The sequence below is a fragment of the Schistocerca serialis genome, chromosome 4 (genome assembly GCF_023864345.2).
Source record: "Schistocerca serialis cubense isolate TAMUIC-IGC-003099 chromosome 4, iqSchSeri2.2, whole genome shotgun sequence".
Taxonomy (NCBI): Eukaryota; Metazoa; Arthropoda; class Insecta; order Orthoptera; family Acrididae; genus Schistocerca; species Schistocerca serialis.
In genome coordinates this window covers 294,762,351-294,777,376 of record NC_064641.1, presented here as the reverse complement: position 1 = coordinate 294,777,376, position 15,026 = coordinate 294,762,351, and the positions used below count along the sequence as shown (strand labels likewise).

The 15,026-nt window shown below is 40.4% G+C and overlaps 1 non-coding gene across 1 annotated transcript; it reads right to left on the bottom strand.

The window, feature by feature from the left end:
• Positions 1-14,478: 14,478 nt before the first annotated feature.
• Positions 14,479-14,553, bottom strand: Trnas-cga (transfer RNA serine (anticodon CGA)). The gene has a single exon. It is a non-coding gene; the product is annotated as a tRNA-Ser (tRNA).
• Positions 14,554-15,026: the final 473 nt, after the last annotated feature.

Sequence of the window (15,026 nt, the reverse complement as noted above, 5' to 3'; positions counted from 1 at the left end):
TGGCCCACTGACACCTTTATTGGCGCAGTATGGATAAAGACATTGCCTCTCTCGTGTCAGCCTGCACCACGTTCCAGAAACGTCAGGCAGCACCCCTACGCCAGTATTTTTCGTGGGTAGATGCTCCATGGGAATGTCTCCATTTGGATTTTGCAGGGCCGTTTCATGGTTCCCAGTGGCTCATACTGATTGACTCTGGGTTGGGATACCCTTATGTCTCCTGCATGATGAACACCACTTCTGCCGAGACTATTGTAAGTAGGCTGTTTAGGTTTTTCTATTGGTAACGCCACCTCTGTATGAAAATCACTGGCTGTGCTGTGGGCAGTCTGTGTCTGCTTTGCATTGTTGTAATATTCGCCATTGTAGTCTTAGGCAGCTGGCTGTGAACAGCGCGTAGCGTTGCGCAGTTGGAGGTGAACCGCCAGCAGTGGTGGATGTGGGGAGAGAGATGGCGGAGTTTTGAAATTTGTCATGAACTGCTATATTTATATATGATGATATCAAGGTAAATACATTGTTTGTTCTCTATTAATACCTTTCATTTGCTAACTATCCCTATCAGTAGTTAGTGCCTTCCATAGTTTGAATCTTTTATTTAGCTGGCAGTAGTGGCGCTTGCTGTATTGCAGTAGTGGGAGAAACGAAGATTATTGTGAGGTAAGTGATTTAGTGATTTGTGAAAGGTATAGTTTAATGTTAGTCAGGGCCATTCTTTTGTAGGGATTTTTGAAAGTCAGATTGCGTTGCGCTAAAAATATTGTGTGTCAGGTTAAGCACAGTCGTGTATAATTGTTGAAAGGGGACGTTTCATGTGTCGACCCTTAGCCGAGGATACCTCACTGGAATCTTCTGATTTTTTCTTGTAGTTTGTGTAATTAGTGTAGATTTTGTTTATTGCTAGCGCGTAACTGTAGAGAGAATCTCCTTTGTAGTTGCAGTCTTTCATTGTTGTACAGTAAAACAGTTGTGGCATGCATGTAGATTTGCAGCAAGTTTTTCGCAGCTGCGCTTGCAATTAACTAAATATTATTTTCAGTGCTATGTTAATGTGTTCTCTTATTTTTGCTCTTCAAATTGTGTTTTTCTGTGTTGTCGTGTGAAATACTGTGTCAATAATGGCGTGTGAAAAACGTAATACTAGGCTCCAAAGTAAACTGAGAAATGACAGTGAAAATGAAAGCAGTGTGTTAGCGCCACCGAGTAATGAATTAACTGATGTTCAAAGTAGTAATTTGGTAATTGTGCATATGGAAATGGAGCGGGCTGCAAACAATGGTGTAGACAGTGAAACAGGTGGTGAACAGGGAAGCATTATCGATCGATCGGTCGGCAACAGCTCGCCTCAGGAATCCGAAATGACAGGACACAATTTCGCAAATACTGTAGATTCAGGTTTTGGGTCATCACCGTTTTCTCAAATAAGTCAAGACACATTTTCTGCTTGTCAAAATGTGAATGTTGCCGGTGCAAATGCACTGCCGAAAAGCGTAGAGAAACAGATTCCAGACACTAATACATTATTATTGCAATTAATGCAACAAATGGAACAAAATCAGAGACAAATGGGACAAAATCTTAAAAAGTTAGACACAGTGGAACAAAATCTTAAAAAGTTAGACACAATGGAACAAAATCTTCAAAAGTTAGACATCACACTTGAACAAACACGTGAGGATTTAACTACTGAGTTACATCACATTGAATCGAAATGTCAAAAAGTCTGTAATGACGTAAAAACACAAATTTGTGAGCATTTCCAACCTATTTTTTCGCGTCGTGAAAATGCACTACAGAATCACGAAGCAGCCATAAAAGAACTGGAAACTACTGTTCATGAAAATCATGAGACCTTGCAAGCTAAATTTGAATCAGTTGCATCTACCGATTCGGTTACGCAACTTGCAAAAACTCAGGAAAACTTGAAGGACACAGTAGATTCGATTTCAACACAAATGGACACTCTGAAACTTGGTTCAGAAAAACACACTGAGGAAATGTGTTCACTATCGGAGAAAGTGGCCGAACTTTCGGATCAGGTCACTAACTTATCTACAAAGGTAGATGATGATCTGAATGACACAAGACCTGTAGCCTTCACTGACACAGAAGAGTATGAACAAATTAGAAAATTCAAACAAAATCAAAATCAAATCAATACACAGCACAAAAGACAAATCCGGGAAGTGCAAGATCAGTTGGCACAAGTAGTACAAGAATTACGTATTTCAGAAGACACTCGCGCCCCGATACGGGAAGAGGGACATAGAAATACGGAACAGACACAAAATAACAACACAGGGCACTTCGGAAATTGTGAAAGAAGTTGGCAAGGTACGCCGTATTTTCAGATGGAACCGCCGAAATGACATAACAATGACCAACATGCGACTTGCTGACATGATGATTTTGACTATAAGCTGTTCATTACTACACGTAAATTCAAAACATTTAAGAATTCTGGCAACGACATTCATCCACAAGCATGGCTCCATCAATTCTCTCATTGTTTTCCTCCCAACTGGTCGTTAAGACACAGATTAGAATTAATGTGTGGCTATTTAGAGAATGAACCAGCTGTAAGAATGCGATCGGTCATTCACGATTGCCACAGTGAAGGAGAATTTTACCATGCCTTCCTCTCAGCATATTGGTCTCAAGCCACACAAGACCGAGTAAAACATAGCATCATAATGATGAAACGTTTCGAACAATCTGAATTTTCCAGTCTTATGAAATATTTTGAAGACATGTTGCATAAGAATCAATATCTTTCAAACCCATACAGCCCCTCAGAACTCATCCGCATTTGCTTAATCAAACTGCCTGAACATTTACGACATATTATTTTGGCAGGACGTTGCAAAGACGACATTGAAGCATTTCAGGGACTCTTACAAGAATTAGAAATTGACACTGACAATCACGGAACGCAGGAGCACAACAATTACAGATCACATCCGTCGCAATTCCGCGATGAAAGAAATAATAAGTGGACACGACAAGGCTATTCTTACAACGTAAATCGTGACCAAAACAGACACCACCCATATGACAACCACTGGCAGAGTAATAATAATTACAGAGAAAGATCGCATTTCCGTAGTAATGAATATGACAGAGACAATCATAGAAATAGACAATATGACAACCAGAACTATTATTATCAAGGGAGACAGAATAACTTCAGACGCAACAGTTCAGCGCGCAGTTACGACTCAGGGAGAAATTCTCCACCACATGACCGACAAACGAGAAACTATGTAAACTACCGACAAAACGACAGACGTGAATTTCATCAGAACTGGCGGGATTCTAATAGAGCTGGGCCCTCTCGGCAAGGCGAATTCGTAGAAGTTAGGTCTCCTAATCCCTATAACAACGCGCGCCAACAAAGAGACAGACAATGACTCGCACCGCAGGCACCCACGTGCGCCGGCTGGCTCAGAGAAAAATAACATAGACGCTAACCTTGTGAAAAATTCCAGTATTCTTTACTGACGTATACTGCATGATAATTGCGTTCAAGCTGAAATTCTGAGTACTTTGAAGAGTAAAAGATTGTACCACATTTCACATGTAAAACCGTTTATTGAAAGATAATCTGCCTTTTAACTTTGTCTTTCCCACAAAATTTTTCACTTCACATTTCTAGTATGCTTTGCCAGACTTAGAATCTGTTAACATGCAACAATGTTTGAAGTTAAATATCCAGTCAAGAACCAAGAGAACTTATTTAAACAGAAATCACGAATGCATTGTTATAGTGAACAGACTACACAGTGTTGCATTTGTACATTCTTGTTTGTTAGTTGCACGACTACGTAATGACTATCAGGCTTACATACTTAGGACACATACTGGTACTGCTAATAAGATTTTAATGCAACATTTTGGTTTACTTGAAAATACATTCTGGGTTTAAAGTACTTTCTGTGAGATACCAGAGGACACAGTGGTTAGTTTATGTGACAGCTACACGATGTTATCACGACGCTACTAATGAGTGACAATTTACAATGTTGCTTTTGTGGTGTATCTGTTTTATATCTGCACAGTTTTCTGAATTCTTCTAGGAAGAAAAACATGTTTTAGTAGTAACTTTTGTGGTATAGCAACAATGAGACAGCCTTTTTCGTGGCATAACAATACGTTACTGTACAGTACTTTCTTCATCACGCCAATGAGCATAATAACTACGATATCTATACGCAAAGCATTTCACTTTTGTTTATCATGTGGTAAGTACATTGACTTCTGCAGAACTTAGCTTTCGGAGGACGATAACTACGACACTTCCACAGAGATTATGTTGCGACAAGATGCACAGTTTAGCGCTACAGTACACGCATTTGAGTGATTAATCTTATACTTAAAACACTTATTTTTAAAGATTTTTTTAATTACAAAGATAGTTTTCTGTGATACATTTCATTCCATTGCTGTAATTTGTAACACCTGGGAGTATAATTACATTTATCCTCAGGGGGGTACACGCTTACTTTGTGTACCATGTGTGTGGCAACCACGAGGAACCCTAGCTAATATGGTATTCGCTTATACAACTTTACACATCGGTACCATATTTCTCTAACACACAAATTACACAGCTATCTGATCATGTAACTGAGAGACAAACTTTTTTTTTATTACATCAGTGACAGATGTTTACGCAATTACACAGTTCGATAACTTCACACTTATGAAATTGTATTTTGTCTGTACTTTGTGAAATGCTCATATTTTTTCGGAACCATTGTGATACTATGAGAGCTTTGATGATATATTTGGTAAGGGAGCATGATTTTGAAGTACGTTTGAGGCAGATGACACTTTTGACATGAGCAGAGAATTTTTTTAATTATTGGAGGAAGCTACGACGATTTTGAGATTTGACTGAGGTGTTATGATGTTATTTTTACGACGACGATGTGTATTATGCTGCTGAGGTATGTTTATGATTAATAGGCTGAGGCTATATGAGTTATTTGATTATGCTTCATATTTATAATGACGAAATATTGACGAGTGTCGATGGATACGTATATGTGTAATAAGGTAAGGAGTGGGTAGGGACTCTTGACTTGTGAAAAAGGATGTTGGAAACCAAGAATCGTACTTTAAGAGTTATGAAATGTGTGTAAATGCGTGAATGTATCACAATGCCGGCGAAAATTTTTTTTGGACACTTATATTCATAGGATTTTGTTTCTACAGATTTGCAACGCTAATTCTTGACCTGTGAAATATTTTTATGTGAGACTGTCACTGTTGCGGAAACTGCTGTCGTAAATATTTCCGTAAGAAAGTTAAGTGACCACCTGCACGTAATGCGTTGCGGGCACCCACCTGGGCGACAGCCGCCCGAAAAAAAAAAAAAAAAAAGCCATTAGCCTTTCAGCAGCACAGGTAGAAAAAAGAAAGGGGAGGCCATTGTCCGCGCTACTGACATTTCCTTGTTGAAAGCATACTGTGGAGCTCGTAATTTATGATATTTACTGAAATGCCTAATAAAATGACAAGAAATATTTTTACATCTGCACACCTGATTATGACAAGCGTCTTTCTATGAGAGTTGAGAGAATTTCTACTAACTTATGAAATGTCACATGACTACTGAATGATATTTTTATGCTTTGCTTTTCATAGTTGCTTATTTCATTTGATATCTGGTTTCCAGCTGTGTTGCAGCATTGCTTTTATAAAATGAAATGCATTTGCTAATGTGAACACTTTCTGTCAACAGATCTATTAAATAATTATTTTGTAATCCACATTCTTTAAAAAAAGGAGCACTTGGAAAGGAAAGAACAATAAGAAGGGACTAGTAACATTAACTGGACACATAATTTTCTTTTCAAGTACATGGTAATATTTTTTTTACAATAAGTTGTTGTGGTGCACCACTTTAATTACATAGACATTAAGATGTGATTATACATTTCCCTTATCTGCATTGCTGTCTTTACTGTAATATTTTTCTGCTTGAGCTATGTCATGTTTAGATATAAGCTGCTGTTTGCCAGGCATAGTGCTACTGAACTTTAACTTGTGTTACTCTGCTAAGCCAGTTTTACTACTCATTTATTTTTCTTGTTGCTGCACATTGGCTCATATTAGTTGTAATGTTGCATTGCTTGGTAATTTAGATTTACTGTAGCTTGCTTTGCAATTTTCCATTTTTTTGGTCATTGCTGTTTGTGTTACTTATTTTGTGCTGCTGCATTGCCTCGTCCCTTAGTTTACCATCTGAGCTCAGTAGATTTAAGGTAGCTTAAGAGGGGGTAGCCTCTAAGAGAATGAGTTGCGATGAATTGGAAGAAATGCATTTAGAAGTTATACGAAAAAAGTACAGAAAACAGGTTTAGGTAGGATTTTCTTGGAAATAAATGTTGAGGTAAGAAATGTGTGAACATATAAATACAGAAAGCATGCTTAGATAGAATTTTTTTGGTGGAAACAAAGGATGAAATAAGAGGAAAGATATATGAAGTTTTGGGTTGGACTGCAGTACCAAATGTTACACTGAAAACGAACCCTGTCCTTTCCTATTGGTGTTATCCCACTATGTGTTTGTGTACCCTTGTGTATTTGTTTTCTTCCTGTCTCTGTGTAGTTTCATAGAATTTTTTTCTTCTTTTAATATTAAGCTACATTCACTATGATGAGGAATACTGTTATCCTCGAATATAATTGGCATTAATAATATGTTATTTACTTTGTAAAGATGTTAGACATTATTAATTCTGTTCTGTTTAATGCTCATGTGTGAAGTTGATGTTTCAAAAGTTATTGTGATCTTTTATGTATGTACTCATGTCATAATTCCACTGATGTATATGTTAGTTCGATTCTTTTGTAAAGCCTGTACTACAAATGTTATCTGTATTGTTATGTTTTTAATGATGTATTTTGTACCTTTGTTATTGTATTCTTATGTTATAAAATTGTAATTGTCACCAGTTCATGATATTATTAACTTGTTAGTTACATTTCACTGCACACGTTTCTGTTGGTCATAGTATATGGACAATATGTGAGAAGATGGGACTGTTAGTGTTTGCACGTGTGTTACTAATTCAGCAAGGGACTGGATAACAGCATTGCTGGTTCTAAGGACAATTCCAAAAACTTTGTGAGTGCACAAGTGGTGGTTTATGGACTTGCTATATTCTCCGCAAGACTCTTCGATGGTGAATGTGCACCTGCACAATCGCAACAGATGGCTGCTGGCCATCTCTACAAGGACTACAGTGGGTCTGCACCTCTGGTGGCCCACCAATACCATTATCTCTACAAGGACTACAGTGGGTCTGCACCTCTGGTGGCCCACCAATACCACAATCTCTACCAGGACTCCAGTGGGTCTGCTCTGTGATGACCTACCTACCAATATTCTTCAAAACTTCGAATGACTCTGCTGTGGGTTTGCTCCATTGTGGCCCATTACCTGTCAGCATGTCAAGAGTCAGCACTGTCTTTCCGTTGGAAGGACAACACTACTTCTTCAAGACTGCATGGAAATCCACTACTTCTGTGTGCAATTTCTTTTACTAATGAGACTTTGTGAAAAAAAACCTGTAATTACTATTATGATGAATGATCAGGACTATCTTTATGGACTGTGAGAAAATTTTAGCTTTTGACCAACATTGTATCAATAAGTGTGTGCATTTGATTTCTTTGTTATTGTAATTATGAAAAATTTTTTTCAAATCTGTATTGGCCACTGCCCAATCCAATTTGTAAAATTTTTTGTGGGGAGCATGGGGGCTATGTAAGTAGGCTGTTTAGGTTTTTCTATTGGTAACGCCACCTCTGTATGAAAATCACTGGCTGTGCTGTGGGCAGTCTGTGTCTGCTTTGCATTGTTGTAATATTCGCCATTGTAGTCTTAGGCAGCTGGCTGTGAACAGCACGTAGCGTTGCGCAGTTGGAGGTGAACCGCCAGCAGTGGTGGATGTGGGGAGAGAGATGGCGGAGTTTTGAAATTTGTCATGAACTGCTATATTTATATATGATGATATCAAGGTAAATACATCGTTTGTTCTCTATTAATACCTTTCATTTGCTAACTATCCCTATCAGTAGTTAGTGCCTTCCATAGTTTGAATCTTTTATTTAGCTGGCAGTAGTGGCGCTTGCTGTATTGCAGTAGTGGGAGAAACGAAGATTATTGTGAGGTAAGTGATTTAGTGATTTGTGAAAGGTATAGTTTAATGTTAGTCAGGGCCATTCTTTTGTAGGGATTTTTGAAAGTCAGATTGCGTTGCGCTAAAAATATTGTGTGTCAGGTTAAGCACAGTCGTGTATAATTGTTGAAAGGGGACGTTTCACTATCAAAATTCTCCAGCGCCTCTTTGCTGTCGAGGGACTCCCCAAAACGATTCTTATGGATAATAGTCGGCAGTTTACTTCGACTGAGTTTAAGCAATTCTGTACTGCCAATGGAATTTCCCTCATCCATACTGCCCCATTTCACCCTGTATCAAATGGCTGGTCAGAACGTTTTGTGCGGATGTTAAAGACGCAGCTTGATAAGCTGCTGAGCCATCACCTACTGGAGGCCGTGCCTCTTTTCTTGGCAACAAACCACACCGCCCCCCCCCCTTCCATGCCAGTAAAAGTCCAGCAGAGATACTTCAAAGTCGAACATTCCACTCTCCCTTATCTGTCCTGTTTCCCGAGGCTTCTCACCCTCCCGCCTGCACGCCGACGCACTCCTTTCGCGTCGAGCAGGAGGTCTGGGCCCAGACCTTCTCTCATCCACAGGTGCGCTGGGCGCGTGCTGTCATCACCAAGCACTGCGGCCGGGCGAAGGTGTCTCTCCAGTGGACCGACGGTTCCACCGCCCGCCGGCACCTAAATCAGCTCCGCCACCGTCTTGTGGACCACAGTGCCCGGGGATCGCTGCGAGTGCCTACCGTCGACCGCCCTGTGGCGGAACCTCCGCTTCCGCCTCTGTCTCAGACGCTGTCTCCACCGCCAGCTACCCCTGCTGCGTCGCCGCCGCCCGCCCTGCCGGCCACGAGCCCAGGGACGTCGACCAGGACGCCCCTAATGATATGGACGTTTGTGGTGCTGTGCATTTTTCCCAGGGGGAGAAATGTCGTAGCAGCCCCTTATTGTTAGAGGGCCCACAGAACCGACTCGCAAGATGAGTTGCAGAACCCGTTTCAGGAGCGCTGAGAGAAACGTCGCCAGCGGACAGAAACAAAACAGACTTTCCAAATAAACACGGAACTACTTCGCTAGACAACATGTGACAGTGATCCACCAATCGGAACTCATATGTCTGATGTAGCACTCCGCCGACCTGGCTTTATAAGCACGCCTAGACCGTCAGACTGGCAGTGTTTACCAACAGCTAGGAACAGCTCCTGCCAGTACTTACTTGTATTCACTCGCAGTAGTTTTGTAGTAGCACGTTGTATTTTGTAGAGTAGTTTTGGTCAGTATTTTCTTCCACTGTCTTGTTTCCTTATTTGTTTTGCCACCAGAGAATTGTGGTTTTCTCTGTTTGTTCTGTGTTTTTTAAGACTTTGTCTATGCCAAGAAGACGTCTTTTCTTTAATATTAATAAAGTGTGTTCAAATTGACTGTTAGTTATTTCCTGACGACTGCAGGCCACTACAGGCTATAAAGGGTGCATATAAAATTCCATGTAATTAAGGACTGTTTTATATTGGTACCACGAAAACAAGTGTTGAGAACCATCTGCTTGAACGTAAGAGAAATTGCTTCCTGGGAGGTACGGATAAACCGGCAGTAGCGGAACTTGTTTAACAAGAGGATATTCATGAAATAATATTCAGTGAGACGAGCGTCATATCGAAAATTCTATCGCTTGTATAGAGAGGCTATTGATATTTATGAACTGCGTAATAATTTTAACACAAAAATGTGTTAAATAAGGTAAAATTTGGATGCCAACATTGCGCCGTTAGGATGACGATTCATTAATTTCAATGGAAAATGTTGGCATTACCAAAGATAATCCTCGTAGCCGACGTGTTATGATGGACTGTGGTGACCTCTACTCTCTGTACAGCTTGAGTTTGTTTGAGTTCTGGTTGCAGATGTCTCCTGCAGTCGGGGATGAGACGTTGCAAGAAAGTTTTATACGTCGACCATGGCTTATTAGCCTGGAAGTTTTAAGTGAGGGCTGCCTGGGGCTGTTTGGACAGTGGGTGAAGTATAGCATCATCTTCCACGCAGTGTTATAGTTCTCTAGTTTCTGGTCCTCAATGAGTTGCTCCTGTTGGAAATGGTGTGCTGCAAGAAATTTGTGGACTCTCTTCTGAATGCCATTCTCAGGGCCGGAGGCAGTGGCACACGCTGTGAAAGGGATGTCTGCCGTAGGTGACAAATTTTTCGTCTGGCTTGCTTAAAGTCTTAATAAAACATTTGCAACGACCATATGTGTACTAGTAGCATTGTAGCTGGATGATTTTACACAGGAGGGACCAAATATCTGTCGTGTTCTCAGAGAGAGCGGCCCGTATAATTTTCGCGACTCGGCCTCATACCGGAGCGATGAAAACGCACGAGGACAGGAAATTTCACCCAGCTTGACGATCCGCTATAAAGCTTTCAAATAATTTTGCCTCCTGCCGCCTAATGAGGAATTCCTGCGACGCCTTTCAGACGACGGCGACGTAACAGGGCGGCCGAAACAAAGAGAGGAAGGGAAGGGGAGGGGGTGGGGGAGGTTGACGGGGGAGGAGTGGGGGAGGAGAGCAGGAGCGGCGCGGCGGGCCCAGCTGGCGGCGGCTAATGGCTTCGCCAGCGATCAATGCCGGCCGCGTCCTTGAACCCGATGGCCTCGCTTGCGGCCCACGCACCTCCCACATAAACAAGCGACACGCAAAACAGCGCCGCCACCGCCACCGCCGCCGGCGACAGGCTCGGTGGCAGGAGTAGGAGTGGGCGCTGGCTGCCCCAGAGTGCGCACGCGCCGCTGTCCACCTGCAGCCGCTGACGCCCTTGGTTTTGTTTCGGGTGCCTTGCACATGCCACTCCATTGTCGCTCTACTCGTACCTTTGTGTTATTCGAGTCTACTTTGACAGTATATAGGCTAAAATGTGCGGTATTACGTTATAAGAGAATTGGAAATTCCAACTGCAAGAAAGACTTCTACGCTCCTTAAATAGTTGATATGCCGTGAAGCTCTGTTAATTCTTCTTCTGAAGGAACACTAACGCTGCTCTTCTGCTTTTGTCCACATTTACTTAAAAGTTTGTCAAAAATCTATTTTTGAAATGAACCTGATGTATTCCAGAAAAGTTTGTTGGACGAGATGTGAAATTTTAAAGTTTTACTCCTGCTGCGACCAGGCAGTGGATGCCACCCCAGCTGTTGTGTGAAATAAGTAATAAGCTGAATTTAGTCGCCACGATGTGAATTCGCTACTAAAATATGTACATCTTCCAACCTCAAAGTGATGAATGTGGTCGAAGAGAGAAATGTTGTGGCATTACGTCGAGAGGCAGCTCGCAAATACAGTAGAAATTATCATCGCAGGACAGTGACCTCGGCACATCCGTGAACAAAAAAAGAGTCCAACACTCTGCTTAATAAGCCAGACACTCAGCTAACATTAGTTTCTGTACACCAAGTAGAATATAACCGAAACATTATGAATATAAATTGATTACTAAAATAAATACCGAGGTCTACATTGTAAGAATAAAACTAATATAAGAAAAGAGAACTAAGATTAGGGTGACCATACGTCCTGATTAATCGGGATTGTCCCGTTTTTTAAGGCTCAAAAATTTGTCCCGATTTTCAAGGATTATTTTCAGACATTTACAGAGTGGTTAAAACATTTTCTGAGTGTCGATTTTATAAACTATCAATTGAAACCTACATCCCGTACGTTGGTACCAGCTGATAATGTACAGCTTAAGCACTATAATTGTTGCGTACTCTTATTTTCTTTGCTTTTGCTTGCCATTGTTGTCAGCACTCAGTATCTGTTTCGTGAAGTGCTAGCACGTCGTGGCGATGCCGAAACGAAAATCAAAGTTTTCGGGAGAGCTTCAGAGGAAATTTCCTTGCTTCACTGCTACGTACAATGACTGTTCAGAAAAATGTAACGTATGTAACTGTGCTGTATCCGTGTCTCATGGTGGTGCTGCAGATCTAAGGCATCATATGGAATCAGATAAACACAGGAAGAATCTTAGATCGGCAGGTTCCTCGCAAAAAATGACGAGATATTTTGTAACTTCAAATACACACGAACAGAAAAACGTAGCTGCAGCAGAAGGAACCCTATCATTCCATGTTGTTAAACACCACCAAAGCTATCGTTCTAATGACTGCAGTGTTCAACTAAACAAAAAAAATTTTCCTGATTCTAAGATTGCAGAAAATGTTTCGTGTGGAAGAACAAAGTGTGAAGCAATTATCAATAATGTTATAGCTCCGCATTCCCAGAAACAGGTAATAGCTGCTGCAAATTGTGCAAAATACTTTTCAATATCTACTGATGCTAGCAACCATGGGCATCAGAAAATTTTTCCTGTGATAGTTCAGTATTTTTCTGTAAGTGATGGTGGACTGCAGACGAAATTGCTTGATCTTGATGAATTGCAGAACGAAAAGTCCGAAACAATTTCAATTATCTTTCTCATATTATACAGTCATTCAGTATCATCTCAAAGTGTGTTGCATTTGGTGCAGACAATACTAACTGTAATTTTGGGGGTTAATGAAGAAAGAGGGTAATAATGTTTTCACACATCTGAAAGAAAAATTAAAAAACTCTAACATTGTTGGCATACGTTGTCCAGCACATGTTGTTCATAACACACTTCAAAGTGCTTTTGATGTTTTACCTGTTGACACTGACTGCATTGTCATGAAGTTGTACAACCATTTTCATATTTTTTCTATTCGTGTTGCAGAACTCACTGAGTTCTGTGAATTTGTTGGTGCCACTTACAAAAATTAACTTTCTTTTTCCAAAACAAGGTGGCTTTCATTGTTGCCAGCCATAGAGAGGATCTTGAAAATATATGAACCTTTGAAATCTTACTTTTTGTCACAGTCTAACTCAAAGTACCCTTCAATCTTAAAGAGTTTTTTCAGTGACCCTATAAATGAATGTTATTTACTTTTTGTACATTCACAAATGAGTGTTTTCCAACAATCCATTCTGAGCATTGAAAAACAGAATAATTCAATATGTGAAGTATTAGCAGTCTTAAATAAAGCTTTGACAAGTCTAAATTCAAGGAAACATGAACATTTTGTACCACTAAGTGTAAAAAAACTACTGAATGATTGTGATGACCAGTCTGTTAAGAAATTTGACATAGCAGTATCAACGTTTTATGATGCTTAAGTTGACTATTTATCCTCATGGTTACAGGGAATAGCTGAGTTTTCTGTATTCTCATGGATGAACTACTGACCACCAGAATGGTCAGTAGTTGAAAATACTTTAATGTGGCTAAATGAAAAGAGCATTCTAGTAAATGACGGCCTCTTATTTGATGAAATAGTTCATATACAGTAATTTGTAAAACAACAAGTGCAAACAGACAGTGAACAATGGAATCAGTTTTTCAGATCTCGCCAGTGAAATGGACAGTTCAGAGAATCGCTTAATATAGCGCAGTACTTATTTTCACTCCCTGCCCACAATGCAAATGTTGAAAGAGTTTTCAGCTTACTATCGTCACAGTGGGCAGATGAGAGGAATAGATTTACGGTGATGAGCGTTAAGTGTATTTTACTGACCAGTTTAAACTTCAGTAAATACAGTTGCAATGACTTCTATTCGTACCTATTAGGCAAACCTGAGTTGCTGAATGGAATTTCATCTTCGAAGAAATATGATAGCAGTGTGGAATCCACAAAATCATAAATTCCTTGTGTTCACTAAGAACTTTTTTGTAGTGATTGTTACTGCATGTCTTTCTACGTTCAGTGTTATAAATGCTACATTTCTTGATAAGTAAATTTCTGAAAACTTGAAATGTACTTCTTTCCTGTCTTTGCATTCTTTGTTTGGTTTTGTACACACACACACACACACACACACACACACACAAATATCAGTGAAGGCTATATCTGCAGAGGAAGAAGAAATGTTACCATTAAAAGCGATATTTAACGAGAAATAAAAATTGTCCCACTTTTTGGCCAAGAAAATGTATGAAAGTCCCACTTTTGTCCGAAGAAAATGTGGTCACCCTAACTAAGATAAGAAAATATTTACATGGAAGGAAAGAAAATGAACTAACTACGGTAAGATATCTACAGCCAAGTTACTATTTACGATATATACACAAAAATCTCTATTACGTTTATATACAAAATAGAGCATTGGAAATCTGTAAATACAATGAAAGAATGAATAATTCTAAGGATTTGCTCTCGCTCTGGATAAGCTACGAGATGTGGTAATGATACTGTGCCTCATCTAGGAAGATACCTGAAACTTCCTGGCAGATTAAAACTGTGTGCCCGACCGAGACTCGAACTCGGGACCTTTGCCTTTCGAGGGCAACTGCTCTACCAACTGAGCTACCGAAGCACGACTCACGCCCGGTACTCACAGCTTTACTTCTGCCAGTATCTCGTCTCCTACCTTCCAAACTTTACAGAAGCTCTCCTGCGAAACTTGCAGAACTAGCACTCCTGAAAGAAAGGATATAGCGGAGACATGGCTTAGCCACAGCCTGGGGGATGTTTCCAGAATGAGATTTTTCACTCTGCAGCGGAGTGCTAGTTCTGCAAGTTTTGCAGGAGAGCTTCTGTAAAGTTTGGAAGGTAGGAGACGAGATACTGGCAGAAGTAAAGCTGTGAGTACCGGCCGTGAGTCGTGCTTCGGTAGCTCAGTTGGTAGAGCACTTGCCCGCGAAAGGCAAAGGTCCCGAGTTCGAGTCTCGGTCGGGCACACAGTTTTAATCTGCCAGGAAGTTTCCTATCAGCGCACACTCCGCTGCAGAGTGAAAAATCTCATTCTAGGAAGATACCTATTAGTTTCATGTGCAATCGTTGTGTGAAT